Source organism: Elephas maximus, chromosome 21 (assembly GCF_024166365.1).
Source record: "Elephas maximus indicus isolate mEleMax1 chromosome 21, mEleMax1 primary haplotype, whole genome shotgun sequence".
NCBI classification, from domain to species: domain Eukaryota; kingdom Metazoa; phylum Chordata; class Mammalia; order Proboscidea; family Elephantidae; genus Elephas; species Elephas maximus.
The window spans coordinates 78,079,908-78,100,183 of record NC_064839.1 but is presented as its reverse complement, the minus strand read 5'-3'; positions in this window follow the sequence as shown (position 1 = coordinate 78,100,183).

Genomic DNA, 20,276 nt, shown 5'->3' with positions numbered 1-20,276 from the left:
TTGCTGGGAGTACCTTTATGACATGGCAAAATTTGTGACCTGTGCTTTTTTTATGATTGTGGAGAAATGTACACACAAAGCATTTGCCATCTCAACCATTTTTCCCTCTTAATTATATTCCCCACGTTGTGCCTCCGTCGCCGTTACCCATTTTCAACTTTTCTCATCACCTTTCGCAGAGAAATGTGCTTTCTAAAATACTTGCTGGTCGCTTTTCTAACAGTTTTATGGGTTCCTATCGTAACGGTGCCAGGCTTTTAAAGTAACAGACAGTGAGTTTTCAAAATGCAAAGTGCCAATAAAACACAATTTATTGCTAACTAAATAAGCTTGACATGATGGTTAGCAAGACCAGCCTAACACGCCAACATCACCTGATCACAGAACTACAGGCCATGTAAATAAACAACGTACTGAGTGTAGGAACAAGTTCTGATTTGTGAATTTACTGATCTTAGCAAAATAATTACACTTAGAGCTACTCTGTTACTACAACCAGAAGCAGGTTCCCGGTGCATTAAGGCAATGAGTCTCTTTCGCTACGGCATCGCAAATGTAGAAGCACAAAAGTGATGGTACTCCACCAACAACTGGAAAACAAATGGGACTTTGAATCTAGAGCAGTAATAGAGATTGATGTTTGCCATGGAAGCTGTTGAAGGGCTTCTCCTGAAGATATCTATTGAGACTTTTTAAAGAATTAAAGACTCTATGCCAGGTACACAGTAAATAATAACCTGTCATGTTTTAACTGCCTGCCTGAATGCTTGGGGAAAGGCAAACTGAAATATAAATCCATGATCTGGTCATTTCTTGGTACATAATCAAGTATAAAATACACTACACTTAAATATCTGGTTAATTTTTAAAACTTCAGAGATTTTCTTGAAAATTATATACTAGATTGAATCAACAATAACATTTAATTTGTGTTGAAACTAACATTTTACTAAATGTAAAAAAAATATATGTATTCAAGTAAAGGGTATGCAGTCTGATTAGTAAATACTATTTCGAAGATACCACTATTTTGAACTTTCAAAATAGCTAAGCCATTCTCTGTTTCCAACCAGCCAAACAAACAACAAAGAAAAAGCAATAAAAAAACATGGCCATGCCTGGGGATTGTTGCTGGGAATTTCCATGAAAATAATCTAAACCTGTCTGGAGCTGAAACAAATGCGATCCAACTGCACAGTATTTCTCTGTATTTTATTTCAACAGGTATTTTTTGAAAATCACCAGGTTAATTAATTATTCTTACTAAAATAGAAAAATGTGCTAGTCTGTCCTTTATACATCATGTCGGCACCATGAACAATAACCTGGAACTTAAGATAATTAATACTATATATCCTTGCCTTTGAACAACACACCTGTCAGCCTCAGGCCTTTAGAGTAAATAGGCTCCTCAAAGCTATAAATCAGAAAGCATGGTGATTTTATATAATATTTCTTAAAAGGTACTTACCTTTTAAATGGAAAGCATACTTCTGGCAGCAAATAGCCTGTTAAAATAAAACATATCATTTATTGGTATCTAGTAAAAAAAAAAAAAAAAATTTTTTAGTAAATAATATGAAGGATGATGCATTGCTATACTTAGCACAATCACAGGGCAACTTTATAAAAGTTTTCCTGATCTCATTTGGTTTTCTTTTTTATCCAAAATGAAAATCACCTCTTTGGCTGTAATGATTAAATGTTGTTCTCTTCAATGCAGGTGCACTGAAGCCACAAAAGCTAATGAATTGCCCATCTGAGGGCAAAAACAAAAATTACAAGGCACGCTATCCAGCTCATGGCTGTAGATCTGAGGACGTTCTACTCACTGACTATAACGAGAAGCAAGTGAATTAATTTAATGTCTACACCAGAAATTTTAAGGGTTACATGTCCTAGAGTATCTCTTCTCCACTAAATAAAAATAAAATACTACCAGGTAGAAGTTATTCATGTGAAATGTACTCCTTTCAAATGCTACATTAGTTGTTTGAGTTTCTTATATACTTTACAGTGAACTGTATTAAAGTCTGAGTGATTTTTATTTACAATTCCTCACAAATATCCCCGAGATGAAACTGAAGTAAAGTCACGATCCCGTCCAACACGCACCATAGGTCGTACTTGAGACAAACTGATGTGAATCAATATAATACGTAATCCTAATCAGAGGTCAAGGAGGGAGATGGCAGGAAACTCATAAGAAAAGCGGTAGCAGAAAAAGACGCTGTTTTGATCGCACTTTCTTTTCCCTAAGACCGGAATTTGTTTTCTCAGAAGTGAAAGCCAAACAGATCAAGTATAATTTCCTTAAGAGCTCTGCTTGTTTGCACAGCAAGGCTAAGCAGACGCATTTTCAACTGCTTATGTGTCACGAATGCTGACCTTCAGGTACCTGTTATAGAGACTTTTTAAAAATGTGTTTTATTGTATTCTCAAAACAAATAACATCCAAACGTTTGCAAAATTGATAACATTTAGACACTAATTTGCAAACAGAGGTAGCTCCGGATATAAATTCATCTGGGTTCACTTGAGTGTTAAATTGTCAGGATGGTAAAGCTGCTTCTTACCCTAGTCTTAGACTGACTTTTTAATAAGATGTAGAAAGGGCAGGGGTGCTCAGAGCTGGATGGGGTGCTGGTCTGGTGATTCTCTGGGCTTCTAAGGGTGGGCTGTGCTTTGGTGCCAATTCTCTCGGGTTCTGCCCTTCTACCCCATGTTAAACCAGTCTAAATTCCATCCCTGAGGGTGCCCTCCCAGGGTTAAGAGTAAATGAAACAATGTAAATGTTCATCTGTCTACAGAGATGATTTTAGGAGCCTCTTTGCTTTGAGGACAAAGTCCCTGGGTGGCACAAATGGTTAGCATTCTCCTGCTAATCTAAAGGTTGGTGATTCAAAACCATCCAGTAGAGCCATGGGAGAAAAGTCTGGCAGTCTGCTCCGGGAAAGATCACAGCCAAGAAAACCCTACAGAGCAGTTCTACTCTGTAACACGTGGGGTTGCCATGAGTTGGATGCAACTCGTCGGCAATGGGTGTTCCTTTGATGGAGTCCTTGGGTAGTGCCAACAGTTAACATGCTCCAGGGCTAAGTGAAAGGTTGGGGGTTCTAGTCCACCTAGAGGTGCCTTAGCAAGAAAGGCCTGGTGATCTATTGCTGAAAAGCCAGCCACTGAGACCACATGGAGCACAGCTGTACTCTGCCACAAAGGGAGTCACAGCGAATCAGGGTCTACTTCATGGCAACGGGTTGCTTTGATAAAACTGTAAGCATTCAGGACAAACACTTTTTTTTCTCAAGTTCTAATTCAGTTGATTCTTAAAATAAAATAGTTCATTTTTTCCAGCTTCACTACCATCCTTATAGCTAAAGTCCGCAGTCTCTCACGATGGTGATTGCTTCGGCTTCCTAAGGGGCTCCACAATGGCATTGCCCTTCATGCAGCTACCCCAACCCTGTTCGACTGCCCATACAGATGCCAAAGTACTCTTTTTTTGTAGGAAGCAAATACAATCACCATTCAACCATACTTACATATTCCAATATTGTTCTTTTCATTGCTTACAGAATAAATCTGAAAATCCCTGATGTGGCCTATACGTCGGAAACCTGATGACTTCTCTAATTTCTCACAACACCCTCCACTCAATCATACTGTATGAAGCGCACTGGCCTTTTATTTTGTTCCTAAGTTAGCTGCCCTTTTTCCAGTCTTCAAACCAGAATCTTAGTGAATGTGAAGGCCTAGAAATATTTAACACTTGATTTAACTTTTAGGTCTCATGCATTCCTTCCTTGGAGTCTTCCCATGAATTCTGAACTGGGTTCCTTTTCACAACGTAGTAATGGTCTTTTGCCCAGTTTTCTCTTTCCAAGCATCACAGAGGAAAGTTTTGGCATTTGCTTAGTTTCTAGATGGAAAGAGTGACCCCAAAATTTATTGTCCAAACCAGAAGACTTTTGGGACTGGAAGAAGGCATTAAGCAGACAAGATGCCATGACAAAAAATGTGACCCAGGACTATTCTCAGCAAAGGGAGATCTAAGGTCAACCACCCTGTGAAAGAAAGGTTTACACTTACATGGTGTCAACAACAGAAGGCTGTCCCATTTCAACTGAGGGGACAACATGCGTGCAGTTAATCTGCTTTAAAAACTGATGGTTACTCATATACATTCGCCAGCAATGTTAAAGTATGGAATATCTTCAGTGTTCTTTTTATATATTAGATAATATTAATAAAAATTTCCCTAAGCATCCCAAAGTAAAATTTAAAAAGCATTCATTGAATTTTTAAGGGTGTTAACACCTAGAGTCTGGACATCAGGATAGTAGGACAAAGGCAGACATTCAGTACTTCTAAAAAGGTTCCACCCCTTTGTAACTACATCAGCAAAAACATCCTCTTTGAGAATATTTTAGCGTGATACAGTATGGGACAATAAAGTCTTCCCTGCAGAAGGTCACCTTTCCAATTAAGCACAGAGATAGCTATACATAGAAGAAAGAACAGAGTAAGTAGGCATTGGGTTCCTTGAAATAGGCTACTTTCCCTTTTATTTGGTTAGTACTCTGGGCAAGTTAATCTTCTTTTGTGAGTATGTATGTATGTGTGTGTATGTGTGTGTCATATGTGCACTAGTGGGTATGTAAGGCAATTTATTTTTTCTTCTTTGGATGTTGAAATGAAAGTGCGATTCTGGAAGAGTGAGTGGGGTTTAATAAGAAAGTGGCAAATGAATAGGAAAAGACCAAAGACAAGCGAGAGACTGACAACCTAGAGCACCACCAGCAGATCGCTTTGGCAGAAAAAGAAGAAATCTTTGGAGGATGACAGAAAATAACCCTGGAGCGTTCAGATCGTTATGCTATGTTAAGGTGTTTCAACCTCCACTGAATGAGTGTGGAGGATTTAAAGAAGGAAGGTTGATACCCTATTTCTAATTTTGATAAACCAGTGGCAGTATGTAGGATGGTTGTAGGAAAGAAAGAGCTCAGTTACGAGACCTTTGCAGGATTCCTGATGGACAAGGTATTAGCTGAAACAATGGTGATTGGAATGTAAAAGGGAGAGATTCCAGAGGCATTTATGAGGCATAATTGGTAGATTGTTTTAACCATTCAAGAACAAATGCTTATACAATGACTTTCCAATTTTTGGCTTGAGTAGCTAAAGTACCATTTAACAAATTCATGTTCATAAGGGAAATAAGAGGGGTGCAGAATAAGGGAAGGAGAAAATGATGAGTTTGGTTTCAGATTTTTGAAGTTTCATATTTTTAAAGTTCAGCAAAAAAACTCAATAGATGGGGTTCAACACTTTGATATACACTACCATCATTTTATAGCTGGGGAAAATAAAACAGAAAGATATTACATTTGTTAGCTCAAGGTTATACACCTACTATGTGCTAGAAAAAGAACTTTACTTTGACTTCCTTGCTTCCAAATTCCTTTCCCTTTATAGAACTGCCTCTATGCCTGTAAATCTAGCCTTAAACATCACAATTTACTCGTCTGTAAAAAAATGATGATACGTATAATTTTAATGACCTGAAACAGGTATTGTGTGTGTGTGAAACAGGTATTATGCGGATAAGATCTATAAATGAAGCAAAAATAAAATAAACATATTACCTAGCCTTGATGCAAAATCCTTTTGAAACTGAATCACAGGCGGACAATTACTTTGTCAAAGAACAAAATGCAGGTGGTTGTGTGGCCCTGCGCTACCATTCCACGTTGATTCCAGTTAATTAGGGGACCGAAAACCATGTCCGTGTCTACGCTGGTAGAGGACAGTAGATATGGAGCATGAAGAGACCAGGTGGCTCTTAGAGTTGAATCTGTTACCTGGTGAGACATTTCCTCTGAATTTTTTCATTTCTCTCTGTTTCAGGCTGGCCTCTAATGTTCTTTTAATGTAGATTTTTATTTTTGCATTTCCTGGTTGTTTTGTGAATCTCTTGCTGCTGACTGTGTTGAATCTTAAACCTTTTGTGAAAATGAGCATGGCTCTTTGTAGTTATGAATAAAAATGCACTGCTTTTGATAGAAAGGACAATTAAAGGTTTTCTTGTTACCTTTTTAGTCTTAATTCTGTTCATGTTGATTTATTTGGGTTGCTAATCATCACCAAAGTTAAAAGGTTATCTCCAATAAGAGGACGTCATGTAATGTCTGGTTTGCTCTTTGCTGGGAATGGACCATTACCCTGCCCAAATGCTTTGTTAGGGTGATTGGTTTTCCGGCTTCCCGCCCGCCCCGCTCCACTCTGCAGAGCTACATCAGTCTGTTCATCTAAAGTCTCGCCTTTTCACAGTGGATAGAAAAAGAGTTTGTCATGCATAACATACAGCAGAAATACTATTTATCAGTGAAGTTAGTGAAGGTTTGAGATATGTGTAATTGTATAGTGTACACAGCAATAAGTCTGCTGGTGGATTTTTTAAAAAGAAAGTTCCACTTAGACAGAATTTTGTTACTTTAAAATTATCAAGCCCTTTAAAAAAAATTTCTTTTTTAAAAATATCAATGACATAGTATTTATCAAAAGTGAAAGGCTAGAGGTAAGGGTTAGTACCGGCTTGGGAATCACACTGCCTGAGTCCAAATAGCAACTCAGTAGTCACTACAGTGTGACATTCTGACAAGTTCTTCATCTCTCTCTACCACTATTTCTTTAACTGTAGAAGGAGGAATATAACAGAACCTCCCTTATGGGGTTAGTGTGGGAATTAAGTGAGTTACTATAAGTAAAGTCCTTAGAATATTGTGTGACATATAATTAGCTCTCATTACATTAGATTTTATATTTATATGTATGAATCTATATTATTTGCTATAAAACCCGTTGCCTTCAAGTTGATTCTGACTCATAGTGACACTATAGGACAAAGTAGGATTGCCTCATAGGGTTTTCAAGGAGCAACAGGTAGATTCAAACTGCTGACCTTTTGGTTAGCAGCCACAGCTCTTAACCACCGTGCTACCAGGGCTCCTTGCTAAATACTAAATGCCATAATGCCTCACTTATCTAGAATCCAGCAAAAAATCGGAGAGTAAGAAAAAAATATGCATAGCAAATACATATCACAGATTTTATGTACAAAATCTGAAGTATCTTGGCCAGAAAAGCCTTGAGTTTTTTTAGGTCCGGGCACTGTGTTACAAGTGATACAGGGATAAAGTTACAATTTTTACCCTTAAACAACTTACAATCTAGTAGAAAAGTAAACACGGGTAAATAGAGTATAAGTAATATATGATTATTTCTATGAGAGGTTTACAAGAGGAGAGAGATGCGGAAGTTGTGTTATTTTGTGCACAAAGGGAAACCCTTGAAAGAACTTCAGTTTTTATCACCTCACGTGCTGTCTGGCAATCTTTTTATTCATGTCCAGTCTCCTGAGCTCTTGCCTCTCTACTACACTCCTTCTAAAGGGAATCCCTCATTTTCAAAGTTCCTGTTAACCAAAGATCAGCAACACTTGATATTTACTGAGCGTTAACTAAAGAGAAGCACAGGATGTCTACACGAAGCCTTTAAACTAGAGGTATGAGAAAAATAACTAAAATTCAACAAAAATAACTAAAATATAAACAAAGTGGTCCTAAGTGCTTTGAATAAAATAAAACAGGGTGACATAACAGTGCCAGTGGTCAGGAGAGGCCATTTTATTCCACACGGCCATGAAATGCCCTCAGAAGACATGATACTTGATCTGTGATATGAAAGAATGACCTGGAGCAGCAGGCCTGTGAGGACCTGGTGGCACAGCATTCCAGGAAGACAGAAGCACAAGGGCCAGGGTCTCCAAGGAGAAAAAAAATGCCAGAATCTGTGAGGAGAAATCCTCTCCAGTGAGGGAATGAGGTCTGGGAGATGGGTATGGCCCAGGTTTGAACCTTGAGGAAGATTTTCTAGGTGCAAAGGGAAGACAGGAAGGTTTGAAGCAGAGAAATAAGATCAGACCTCCAAGGCTACCACAAGTAGTGGCTGATCCTAATTTTCCACCCCATCCTGGCCAATTCACCTGCAATACTTGCAAAGGAGCACAGGCCAGCAGGCAGGTGTGTCTATGCAGTAGCTGGAGAAGGTGGGGAAGTGGGGGTGATCAGATTGAAGAATTCAGCCACAAAACGCCTCACAGATTGTTTATACATATATATACACACATGTATATATACGTGTGTGTATATATATATATTATTTGAAATTCCTGTATAGTTAAATTTTATGGGACAAGGGATATATGGGTGTGTAAGTATTACAGACATGGACAAATTATATTTTTAATAATTTTAATAATTCAAAGTTATGAAAATACAAATTAATACTGCCAATTTACCTAAAATTCATCAGCTCCAAATGTGAACTCTCTTTAATTTTTGGCAATTTGATGAGTAATAAAAATGGTATCGCATTTTTGTTCTAATTGATATTTTATGTCTACTAGTGAAGCATGAAATATCAATTAGAACAATATCATTGGACCTCAAGAGATGAAATACAAAGGAATCAAATCAACTGCATCTGTGGAAAGAGACAATGGAAAAGCTAATATCATCCATTAGAACATGGCCAGGGGCCAACGGCAGAGCAGACTATTAATTGCTCAATTACGAGTTCAAGTTGAAGCTGAAAAAAATTAGAACAAGTCCACAAGAGTGAAAGTATGACCTTGAGTATATCCCACCTGAATTTAGAGACCCTCTGAAGAATAGATTTGATGCATTGAACACTAATGACAGAAAACCAGAAGAGTTGTGGAATGACATCAAGGGCATCCTACATGAAGAAAGCAAAAGGTCATTAAAAAGACAGGAAAGACAAAATGGATGTCAGAAGAGACTGACACTTGTTCTTGAACGTAGTAGCTAAAGCAAATGAAAGAAATGATGATGTAAAAGAGCTGAATGGAAGATTTTAAAAGGTGGCTTGAGAGGACTAAAGTATTACAATGACGTGTGGAAAGAGCTGGAGATAGAAAACCAAAAGGGAAGAACAAGCTTGGCATTTCTCAAGCTGAAAGAACTGAAGAAAAAATTCAAATCTTGAGCTGCAAGATTGAAGTATTCTTTTTTGATAGGCAAAATACTGAACGATGCAGGAAGCATCAAAAGAAGATGGAAGGAATACGCAGAGTCACTGTACCAAAAATAATTCGTCGATATTGAGTCATTTCAGGAGGTAGCATATGATCAAGAATTGATGGTACTGAAGGAAGACGTCTAAGCCTCACTGAAGACACTGGTGGAAAACAAGACACCAGGAACTGACTGGATACCAACTGAGATGTTTCAACAAATGGAAGTGACACTGGAAGCCCTTACTCATCTACGCCAAGAAATCTGAAAGACAGCTACCCGGCTAATTGAATGAAGAGATGCATATTTATACCCATTCCAAAGAAAGGTGTTCTAACAGAATGCAGAAATTATCCAACGATATCGTTAATACCACATGCAAGTAAAATTTTGCTGAAGATCATTCAAAAGCGGTTGAAGCAGTACATTGGCAGGGAACTGCCAGAAATTCGAGGCGGATTCAGAAGAGAACAAGGAATGAGGGATATCACTGCTGATGTCAGATGGATCTGGGCTGAAAGCAGAGAATATCAGAAAGATGTTTACCTGTGTTTTATTGACTATGCAAAGGCATTCAACTGTGTGGATCATAACAAACTATGGATAACACTGCGAAGAATGGGAATTCCAGAACATTTAATTGTGCTCATGAGAAGCCTGTACATATGCCAAGAGGTAGTCATTCAAACAGAAGAAGAGGATTCTGTGTAGTTTAAAGTCAGGAAAGTTGTTCATCATATTTATTCAACCTGTATGATGAGCAAATAATCTGAGAAACTGAATATACGAAAAAAGAACGAGACATCAGGACCAGAGGAAGACTCATTAACAACGTGTGTTATGCACGTGATCAAATCTTGCTCGCTGAAAGTGAAGATGACATGAAGCTTTCATTGATGAAGTTCAAAGACCATAGCCTTCGGTATGGATTACACCTCAACTTAAAGGAAGCAAAAAACCTCACAACTGTACCAATAAGCAACATCATGATAAATGAAGAAAAGATTGAAGTTGTCAAGGATTTCATTTTACTTGGATCCACCCCTGGAAGCAGCAGTCAAGAAATTAAAGGACGCATCGCATTGGGCAAATCTGCTGCAAAAGACCTCTTTAAAGTATTAAAAAGCAAATATGTCCCCTTAAGGACTAAGGCGCTCCTGACCCAGGCCATGATGTTTTCAGTTGCCTCATATGCATGTGAAAGCTGGACAGTGAATAATGAAGACTGAAGAAAAACTGACACCTTTGAATTATGGTGTTGGCAGAAGAATGAACAAATCTGTCTTGGAAGAAGTACAGCCAGACTGCTCCTTGACAAAATTTGGCAATACAACCCCTAGAAAAACTGTCATTTCTGCTAGTTAAACAGGTGGGGATTATAAATTACTGAGATAAGAATATTAAATGGATTCACCTTTTAGAACAGGATTGGTGAAGAAACTGACAAGCTGGTTACTTTGGGATAAGGTTTTAGCTCATCATTCCTTTGCTTCCGAAAGATACTTGGTCCTTTCTAATAAGTCATAATGAATTTCTTCATTTAAAGTAGATTTCTTAACCAAAATGTGTTCCCTGGCATACTACTCTGTGATAAGAAAAGTAAATAAATAAAGTCTATGGACATTTTTTTTGGAAAATCCTTCGGTAGAAAGTGTTTTTTTGTTTTGTTTTGTTTTAATTGGAGAATTACAAAGACACTTTTAAATGCTAATGTACACTATGAATTTCTAAGTGTAATTTGTATGTGCAAAATTCCCAAATGATTGGGTTATACCCTTTTGAAATTTGTTTTCAAAGTATAGCACCAGAGCTACTACTATCCAATGAAACAAACTTTTTGTAAATGCTGACTTAAGGAGCTATCTACGCACTTCTTTTAAAATAAATGGCTTTTCTTGTATTGGACTTAGCATTGTCATCTTGCCACCAGAAATCTTGCAGAAACAACAGCAAACGTTGTATGAAATTACTAGTTGAAGTTTTTTTTTTTTTAAAGATTCATAAATTCAACACATGGTTTGAATAGAAGCAGTACAACTAACTAAAATATTAATTGTAGAGTGATGTTTACAAAAATTGCAGTGTTCTTTTCTTTCATGCCATATCCCCATGAAGGTTATGAGAAGGGCTCACTCTCTAAATATATGAAGAATATATGAAGTGGGGTGTACAGGAAGATGAGACCTTAACACTTTCCAAAAAGCCTTTACTAAATAGGTTGAACTAAAACATAATAATGTAATTATAATATTTTTCAAACTCTTCTTAGTATTATTTCTGCTTATAGTTATAATGGATTTTACTTTCATTTAAAATTTCCTACATCTTCTATTTTTTTGCAGATTAATTTGCTAAAATTTTTCAGGATCTACCTTGAGTTCATTTGTCAAGTTATATATACTTTTAAAATTTAGTTTTATTTTGCCCACTTAAATTCACAGGTTAATGAAGAGAGAAAACTATAATGGACCAATATGATTGAGAGAATGGTAATAAAGCACCTATACTGACATTTACTGACATTAATTGTTCATTGTCCCTTTAATTAGCAGGAACTGATAAAATATAAGTGATGCTCAATTACTCATTCCTTGGTTCCTAAGTTCGGCACTCTACTGTAGCTTTCAGTAATTACTAGTTCCTTCATTGTTCAGCATATAGGAACCGTTCTAAAAGCAGGATTATGCATTACCTATTAAAGTTATTGCCAGCATCTCAGAAACCCAAGTAAACGCATCCACAAATAGCATTTCCAATGAATAATGCTGAAATCAGACTTTTTTTTTTCATTCGAAGTGCCTCAAGTAGTTGGCTCCTTTCCCATGGGCTACTTTGGAACTGTGAATATGACTACGTGACGGTGATTCACAGATGCCAAAATATGACGAGCAGAGCAAATCTGTGTTCCAGGTACGATAAGGTGAGAAAAGCAGAACTCTCGGCCCCAGGTGATTTCCATGAAGACACCTACGTAGAGTGGGGCTCACTATCTGTGCCACGCAGCCGCCAACTCTAATAACTGAACTGGGAGAGAAACATATCTAAAAACGCAAATGGATGAAAAAATAAAACTGGGTTGCACAGTAACATCTTAAGCAGATTTGAGAGTTGTATGTTTGAAAAGCATACGCGTCAACCTTGGGAAATGTTTTTTATTGTATTTAACACATATTGGGCTAGAACTGAGAAAAATACATGGAATTTATGAAAACTTCAAAAAATTCCTTCTCCAATCCAGCAACCTTATAAACAAAATAGTATTAAATGAAGTAAGAGCTTGTTTATCATCATATTTGGAAACTTACTTTAAGTGTGCGTGTGCTCCGTAGTTTAGGTGCTATAATGAACATCACTGGAATAGAATAATAGATTGTGAACATGCACCTCGGAAAGAGCAGCTATACATGGCTATAAACACTTCCTCATTCTTGCACTCCAGCCCTCAGAAATAATAGAATCACAAATTACACAAGGCTGCTGTTACTGGTTATACACATACAGTGATGTGTGTTCAATTCACACACTCTGACTTCTGCCAAGCCTGAATGGCAATTTAACTCATGTGAGCTAATTTATGGTCAGAATTTATGCTTAAAATCAATCTACTGCTATTTCCTTCCCTGTCAAATCCAGAACAGGCTTTTATTAGATATAACATAATATAGCTGAATATTATTTTACCAGAATGATGAGAAAATTAAAGGTATTTGATGTAAACCTATGAGTCTTTTTTTTTTTTGAGTCTAAATACATTGTTTAAAGTCAAATTTGTAAATAAGGAAAAAAGCAATGTTTCCTTTAATTCATCACAACTTCTTCACTTCTTCACTTTGCTTAAAGTGTGCCAACTCACTTTAAGCAAACAGTGGTATTTTTGAAAATTATGTAGTACAGGAACAAAAGGGTTTTAGTGGAGATGGCTTCCTAATTGGTTTTCAAGGAATAGTTCATGTCAATTTTTTATGGGAAGCTAAGGAAAAATCGAGAAGTTATTTACAGACAGTAAGCTCTCTGAGAGAAGGTGCCCCATTTTTTTACTAATGCATTTCGAGCAACTAGCACGGGGTCATACATACAGTATGATTAATAAATATTTGCGGAATGAACAAATGAAGAATTATAGTCAACTTTAAAATAAAAAACAAATAAGGCCTAATCAAAACATCTATCGAAGCATAGCACTCAGCATAAAATATGTTCTTTATGTGTATAAACTCCTTGAAGTGAGATATATTATCATCCCCATTATACAGATAAGAAAACATAGGCTCAGGTAGATAACTAACTTACTCAAGGTGAAACCATATTTTATGAAAATAATGTGCACCTTCTACAAACATAAAAGACGTTTGTACATTATTTGCATAAAAATATGGTGTATCAAAGAAGTAGTAGAACAGGGTATTTCATGGACAGAGACAAATAATTCAATCAATGTCATTGAATAAAAATAAACAAACTAAACATCACTCAGCTACAGAGTAGAACTATTATAAAGAATAGTAGAAGTCAAGAAAAGAGATCATTTTAGAGAAAAATCAAGAAAAATAAAGACCAAAGAGGAGGCACTGTGTTCCTGGATTAGGAGTGAAAAACAATTTCAAATGACTAGTTGGAAGACATCAGGTAGCAGTTTATTGAAGAAATAATGCATTGTTAAAAGGTAGAAATAATAGTCAGATTAGTCTTTTAGGAGGTTGACTAGAAAGAAAAGATAAATTTGGTTGTGGCTAGAGGGAACACAAGTAGAAATAGTTTTGGTGGTGGAAGAGTGACTTGGGTATTTTCTTCTTCTGAGAGGCAGTAGTCAGTAGCAAGGGAGAGACTGATGTAGGAGACAGATGTCTCCTGGGGTGGGGGTGTGACTGAAAGCAGGCTGCAAAATCAAAATAACTCAGGACGGCAAGTAGATTTTCATACTACTTTCATATAGAAAATATTGTCATTGTCTATATTCATTCCACAATAATTGTGTATACTCATTCCATACAAAAATGTTTGTTAAGTAAAGGAGGACTACCAAGATTTATAGACAATTTATTTTTCCTTTTGCTTTTCTGTTTTTCATCTCTCCACTCCAATGGCAAGCTCCCTTAGTATTCTTTTTTTTACTCTTTGTTTGCTTGTTTGTTTTTGGCTCCTGTTTTTCTCGCCTCTCTCTCCTCTTTCCCACACCCCTATTAGCTCCACACATCACAACCTTCCCCCTCTTTCCTGCCTACCTGTACTGTGCACTGAACATCACACCCCCAAGCAGCACAGGCACAGCCTACTGGAACCTGCCCAGCACTGATTCCTGGCCTGCCCTGTTGCCCTAGTACCAGCCACAAACAACCCATTGCAGCCCCGCCCCTTCAGCTGGACCTGCCCTGCTGCACCATAGCCTACTGGACAAGGAGGTGAAAAGTGTCATGACTACAGATGAGCAAACAACAAAGAATGCATGCCTGCCTGCTCAGACAAAACCAAATAAAACAAAAAGACAGGACAAAACAAACAAATCTACAATCAAGAAACAAAGAAAATAACTACCAAATGTCTCAAAGACAGCAGACAATATCAAAACATAAAAAAACAGGACAGGATGGGTCCAGTAGGCATCCAAAATAAAATACCAGATGACTTTCCAGTAGAAGAAAAGGCACTAGAACTACCTGACAGGGAATTCAAATTTCTAATATCAGAGCAATCCAATAGTTGATTAAAAAGCAGACAAAAATGAGGAAAAAATAGGCAAATTTTTGGAAAAGACAAATTCATGGAAAATGCAGACAAAAAATGGAAAAATTCAGAAAAGTACTACAGGAACAAAATGCTAAAATAAATTCACAACTAGAAATCATACAAAAACAACAATTAGAAATCCAAAATATAAACAAGATTTCAGGAATGGACAGAGTCATAGAAGGGCTGAGGATCAGGTTTGAAACAATGGAAGACAGAATCAGTGAAATTGAAGACAAACACTTGGATAGAACTCTGTTCAAAGAAAAATCGGAAGAGAAAAATGAAGAAACCCTGAGAATTATGTGGGATACAATCAAAAGCAAAAATGACGAGTGGAATTACTGACAGAAAACTTCCCTAATATCATGAACTATGAAAAGCTGACCATCTAAGAAGCTCAACGAATCCCATATAGGATAGACTCCAAAAGAAAAACACCGAGGCATATCATAATCACACTCACTAAAACCAAAGACAAAGAAAAATTCCTGTGAACAGGTTGAGAAAAACAAAAAATCACATACAGAGGAGAAACAATAAGACTAACCTCTGATTATTTGGCAGAAACCATGCAGGCAAGAAGGCAATGAGATGACATATATAAAACCTTAAAAGAAAAAAAAAAAAGACAACCAAGAATAACATATCCTGTAAAACTTTCATTCAAATATGATGGTGAAATTAGGACATTTCCAGATAAACAAAGATTAAGAGAATATGTAAAAAACCAAACCAAACTTACAATAATTATTAAAGGGAGTCCTTTGGTCTAGAACAAACAACATCAGACCACAGCCTGAATCTAGGACACAAGATTGTACCAGCCAGATACTAACATAGGTAATGAACTCTCAAGGACTATCCAAAACCAAAACAATTGCAACAGGAAACAGAGAGGTTAATCTGTAAATGACAACGTGAGAACAATAGAAGGGAATAAACAAAGTTCTATACCTTTCTAATGGAGAGGAAGGCAAGGTGATAACAATAAATAATAGACTGGTTCAAACCAAGGAAGATAAGGGTAAATCTCAAGGTAACCACAAAGAAAGTTAACAAACCTGCTCATCAAACGAAAGAAGAAAAACATAAAGTCTCAATAAAAAAAAAAAACTACAAAAATAAAAGAGATGAAAAAGAAATCCACAAACAAAAACAACTCAGCACAGGACATTATATGGAGTGAAATAAACCAGTCACAAAAGGACAAATATTGTATGAGACCACTACTGTAAAAACTCATAAAAAGGTTTACATAAAAAAAGAAACAATCTTTGATGGTTACCAGGGAGGGGAGGGATGGGGATGGAAAAACACTTAATAGACAAAAGATAAACAGTAACTTTGGTGAAGGGTAAGACAATACACAACACTGGGGAAGCCAGCACAACCTACACAAGACAAGGCTATGGTAGCCCCAAAGACACATCTAAACTCCCCGAGGGACCGAATTGCTGGGCTAGGGCTATGGGGACCATGGTCTCAGGGGACATCTAGCTCAATTGGCATCACAGAGTTTATAATGAAAATGTTCTACACTTTACTTTAGCGAGTAATGTCTGAGGTCTTAAAAGCCTGTGAGCAGCCATCTAGGATACTCTATTGGGTTCACACTTTCTGGAGCAAGGAAGAATGAAGAAACCTAAAGACACGAGGGAAAGATTAATCCAAAGAACTAATGGACCACGTCTACCACTGCCTCCACCAGACTGAGTCCAGTACAACTAGATGGTGCCCGGCTACCACCACTGACTGTTCTGACAGGGTTCACAACAGAGGGTCCTGGACAGAGCTGGAGAAAAATGGAGAACAAAGTTCTAACTCAAAAAGAAAGACCAGATTTGCTGGCCTGACAGAGGCTGGAGAAACCCTGAGATTATGGCCCCTGTACACCCTTTTAGCTCAGTAATGAGGCCACTCCTGAGGTTCACCCTTAAGCCAAAGATTAGACAGGCCCTTAAAACAAAATGAGATTAAATGGGCACACCAGCTCAGGCATAAGCGCGAGAGGGCAGGAGAGGGCAGGAACACTGGATGAATGAAAATGGGGAACCCAAGGTCCAGAAGGGGAGAGTGTTGACCCATTGAGGGGTTGGCAACCAATGTCACAAAACAATATGTGTATTAATTGTTAGAATGAGAAACTAATTTACTCTGTAAACCTTCATCTAACACACAATAAAAAAATAGCTAATGAACAAAAAATTATGAAATTCATAATCATATTGATAGCATCTTGCTTATACTATTATTTTTGAGAATCAAAATTATAAGGATAGAATTCAAATGTAGGCAGAATGAAATTAATAAGGTCCATGGGACAAATGTTTTACTAGATAAATCTAAACTAATTATTTTTTAATAATAATAGCAGAAACCACATAACTTTTGTATTTTTCACAATGTCTTTGACTGGGGTAATAATATCATTTTACAGATGAGGAAACTAAGGCACTAATAGCTTAATAAATTGGCCTGTCTAAACCAACTGAAGATTTAATAACTCCTCTAATTAAAGCAACATCGAGAATATATCTTTATATAATTGTTAAGTAGAAGAAGGGACAAATAAAATATTAGTGGATCAACAAAATAAATTTTAATATTAATAACTTGATCAAAATATTAAAAAATACAAAAAAGACAGCAAACTTGCTGCATTCTAAGCCCCTCATGTAATAAGCTGTTTGGTTCATGTCTCTGGAATCATATAAAAGCAACTCAAACATTTCGGGTAATATTTGAAGGTACATGGAATCCTGCCCCTTCAGAAGTACGCTGAACAGATTTTGTTGTAGTTTCAGGTATTGGTTGTTTCTATGATCTACCTCACCTCATAAGATATGGACTTTTAATATTAACATGAGAAATTTAATAATTTAATATAGCAAAGGGATATCATTAATATATAAAATCATGAATATTTAATATCTCAATATGTTATTAAGGCATAGTGGCCCAAAGGAAAAAATATATACGTGATTTTGGAATGAAGTGTATGTCCAAAAAGCACTCATTAAAGCCTCTTATTTGATTGGACTTGCAACATAATTACTTTGCAAATAAGTAAAGGGGTAGATTTCTTTCTTTCTCTGCTCTTTCTCCTACTCTCCCCCAACATTTAAAAAAAAAAAAAGTATGCCTTAAATTGATCTAAAATAACTATCTGAAGCATCAAAAACTTTGTATGCTACTTAATAATAAAAATTGCTTTTAGGAAACACCTTTGTTAAATTTCACCCTTCCCAATTATGTTATAAAATATAATATTAAAATCATCACAATGAGGAAATGCTCAGAGGGGAAACTAGTGTATATTTTTGTTGTTAGGTGCCATCGAGTTGGTTCTGAGTACACACAACAGAACGAAACACTGCCCAGTCCTGCGGCGTCCTCACAATCTTTGTTGTGCTTGGGCCCATTGTTGCAGCCACTGCGTCAATCCATCCCATTGAGGGCCTTCCTCTTTATCGATGACCTGCTGCTGGAGTTGTTGTTGTTGTTAGGTGCCAACGAGTCGGTTCCGACTCATAGCGACCCTACGCACGACAGAACAGAAACACTGCCCAGTCCTGCAACATCCTCACAATCATTTTGCTTGAGCCCACTGTTGCAGCCACTGTGTCACTCGATCTCGTTGAGGTCCTGAGAATTTGCATTTCTAACAAGTTAAGAGGAGATGCTGTTACAGCTGGTCAGGCGACCACTCTTTGAGAATCACTGGACTAGTAAATTATTTTCATTACTGTTATTGTGGCACCAACACCTGTGTTTTCTTGCTGATGCCAGCACACTCCCGCTCACACAGGCTGGGAAGTGGGTAGTATCCATTACTCTTCCTTGCACCTTCCTTCCTTTCTCATTGCCACCTCCTTTATTAGCTTTTTCCAAGACTGATACAGATTCTTTGTAGCTAGTCTCTTCTGCGATTTTCTCCCACATGCTACTTTCAAATTAATCATCCTAAAATAAAACTCAAGACATGGCGACCCTATATACGACAGAAGGAAATACTGCCCAGTCTTGCACCAGCCTCACAACTGTCGTTATGCTTGAGCCCATTGTTGTAGCCACTGTGTCAGTGTTAGGAGAAAATTAGGAAATACATGCTGGGATTAGACCGAGCATACTCAAATGCCAGTATAAGACTTTTCCACTTTATTCAAAAACAGTAGGAAGCCACTGAAGGCTTCTGAGCTGGGTGACATGACCACTGTCTTGTGTTAAAAAGAAAAATCCGACAGCAATACTTGGATTCTTTAGAAAAAAGAGAAACTGGAAACTGGGAGATTATTTAGGGACCCGATCAGTTTTGCACAAAATAACTCATTACTGACAAAAAGAAGTAGATTTAGGGTATTTATATTGTTTTGTAAATTAATTTTAGAATTACGACTAAAAGTCATCTGTCAATTCTTGAGGTCATGACCATAGAAATTAAAGACTATGTCTTAAAAAGTAGTAAGCTGAAGCGTATTTAGAACAAAATGTGCCTTATGAGGCTGAGAGAGAGAGAGAGTGAGAGAGCCTGTCAGAATCCTGTGAAAACTTGCCTTTTGCACTGAACTATTATCCTCTAGTGAATTGCCTTCAGGCTGCATTTTCAGAAATTATATTCTAGTAGTGGTCAATTTTTCAACCTGAGGGGTGATATTTCTCTCCATAAATTTGATTTCCAGTCAATATTTCTTATATATAATATGATCTAGGTATTTCACAGTTAAAAATAACCAAGGTTAAAATGTCTCATAAATACACAGCATCATTAAACATCAGCCACGTAAGGTGGGTGCTAGATACTCTGCTATTGAAGCTAAGTGTGTTAGAATCCTACTTGTCACTCTTTCTTCTTACACAATTTCAACAAATAAACAGTGAAGCCCATTATTTACAGTTGCCACTGTCTGGCACTGCCATTCTTATCCTCACCCAAGCAGGAGAATCTGCTAGTTATTTCTGTCAGGCCATTGGGTTTCTTTTCACAGTGCCAAAACATGCTGCAATTACACTGAAGTTGATTGAACATAGGTAGATGGTGAAGATGTGAATGATTAAGTTTAGGTTGATTCCAAACACATGTTTATTTCTTAAGGTTATATCCCTAAATGTTTAATAAACTGGTCCATTCGTTTTTTTCTCTGTATGACAGTTGTGGTTGTTGCTGTTAGCTGCTGTCCGTTCCCACCATTCGTTTTTTTCTCTGTATGACAGTTGTGGTTGTTGTTGTCAGCTGCTGTCCGTTCCTACCATTCGTTTTTTTTCTCTATATGACAGTTGTGGTTGTTGCTGTCAGCTGCTGTCCGTTCCTACCATTTGTTTTTTTTCTCTGTATGACAGTTGTGGTTGTTGCTGTTAGCTGCTGTCCGTTCCTCCCAGCAGCAACCCCATGTGTGCAGAGCAGAATAGCTCCATAGAGTTTTCAAGGCTGTGATCTTTCAGCAGCAGGTCGCC